The sequence below is a fragment of the Bombina bombina genome, chromosome 11, assembly GCF_027579735.1.
Source record: "Bombina bombina isolate aBomBom1 chromosome 11, aBomBom1.pri, whole genome shotgun sequence".
Lineage (NCBI taxonomy): Eukaryota > Metazoa > Chordata > Amphibia > Anura > Bombinatoridae > Bombina > Bombina bombina.
This window is the reverse complement of record NC_069509.1, coordinates 150,175,149-150,177,373: the sequence shown is the minus strand read 5'-3', so window position 1 is coordinate 150,177,373 and position 2,225 is coordinate 150,175,149.

The window sequence follows — 2,225 nt, the reverse complement described above, 5'->3', positions numbered from 1 at the left end:
AGCCAATAGAATGTGAGGTCAATTCTATTGGCTAATCCAATCAGCCAATCAGATTGAACTTCAATCCGATTGGCTGATTAAATCAACCAATCGGATTGTATTGGATCAGCCAATAGAATGTGAGGTCAATTCTATTGGCTCATCCAATCAGCCAATCAGATTGAACTTCAATCCGATTGGCTGATTAAATCAACCAATCGTATTTTTCCTACCTTAATTCCGATTGGCTGATAGAATCCTATCAGCCAATCGGAATTCGAGGGACGCCATCTTGGATGACGTCATTTAAAGGAACCGTCATTAGTCGTTAGTCCGTCATGCTGGAAGGATGCTCCGTGCAAGATGGAGTCGCTCCTCATCGGATGGAAGAAGATAGAAGATGCCGCTTGGATGAAGCCTTCTGCCGGTCCGGATGTCCTCTTCTGCCCGGATAGGATGAAGACTTCTGCCGGTCTGGATGTCCTCTTCTGCCCCATCGGATGAAGACTTCTGCCCGGATCGGATGACCACTTGTGCCCGGCTGGGTGAAGACGGCTCAAGGTAGGGAGATCTTCAAAGGGGTAGTGTTAGGTTTTTTTAAGGGGGGATTGGGTGGGTTTTAGAGTAGGGGTGTGTGGGTGGTGGGTTTTAATGCTGGGGGGTATTGTATTTTTCTTTTACAGGTAAAAGAGCTGATTACTTTGGGGCAATGCCCCGCAAAAGACCCTTTAAGGGCTATTTGTAATTTAGTATAGGGTAGGGAAATTTTGGGGGCTTTTTTATTAGGGGGATTAGATTAGGTATAATTAGTTTAACATTCTTTTAATTCTTTTTTTATTTTCTGTAATTTTGTTTTTGTGTTTGTTTTTTTTTCTTCGTAATTTAGTTTATTGAATTTAATTGTAATTAATTGTAGGTAGTTTAGGTAATTTATTTAATGATAGTGTAGTGTTAGGTGTAATTGTAACTTAGGTTGGGATTTATTTTACAGGTAATTTTGTACTTATTTTAGTTAGGTAGTTATTAAATAGTTAATAACTATTTAATAACTATTGTACCTAGTTAAAATAAATACAAAGTTGCCTGTAAAATAAATATAAATCCTAAGCTAGCTACAATGTAACTATTAGTTATATTGTAGCTAGCTTAGGGTTTATTTTATAGGTAAGTATTACGTTTTAAATAGGATTAATTTATTTAATTATGTTAAATGTATTTCGTTTAATTTAAATTATATTTAAGTTAGGGGGGGTTAGGGTTAGGTTTAGACTTAAGTTTAGGGGTTAATAACTTTAATATAGTAGCGGCGACGTTGGGGGTGGCAGATTAGGGGTGAATAAATGTTAGTAGGTGTCGGCGATGTCAGGGATGGCAGATTAGGGGTTAATAAAATGTAACTAGCGTTTGCGAGGCGGGAGTGTGGCGGTTTAGGGGTTAATACCTTTATTAAAGTGGCGGCAATGTCCGGTTGTCAGATTAGGGGTTAATAATTGTAGGTAGATGGCAGCGACGTTGGGGGCGGTAGATTAGTCGTTAATAAATATAATGTAGGTGTCGGCGATGTTAGGGGCAGCAAATTAGGGGTTCAGAGGTATAATGTAGGTGGCGGCGATGTCCGGTCGGCAGATTAGGGGTTAAATAAATTTATTATAGTGTTTGCGATGTGGGGGGGCCTCGGTTTAGGGGTTAATAGGTAGTTTATGGGTGTTAGTGTACTTTTTAGCCCATAAAACTCTTAACTACTGACTTTTAAATGCGGTCGAAGTCTAGACAGGAGAGGGTCTACCGCTCACTTCTTCCAAGACTCGTAATACCAGCCTTAGGGAAATCCCATTAAAAAGATAGGATACGCAATTGACATAAGGGGATTTGCAGTAGCCTCGAGTCGCGGAAGAAAAGTGAGCGGTGAGCCTCTACCTGTCAGACTCGTAATACCAGCGTTAGGTAAAAAGCAGCGTTGGGACCTCTCAACGCTGCTTTTTAAGGCTAACACAAAACTCGTAATCTCGGTGAATGTGTTTACGCCCAAGAAGTTATTTAAGATTTAGTAAATGCAGATCAATATATTATGAAAAGTCATATGATCAGGGGGCTGTCAGAAGATGCTTAAATACAAGGTAATCACAGAGGTAAAAAGTATATTAATATAACTGTGTTGGTTATGCAAAACTGGGGAATGGGTAGTACAGGGATTATCTATCTTTTTAAACAATACAAATTCTATTGTAGACTATCCCTTTAATAAT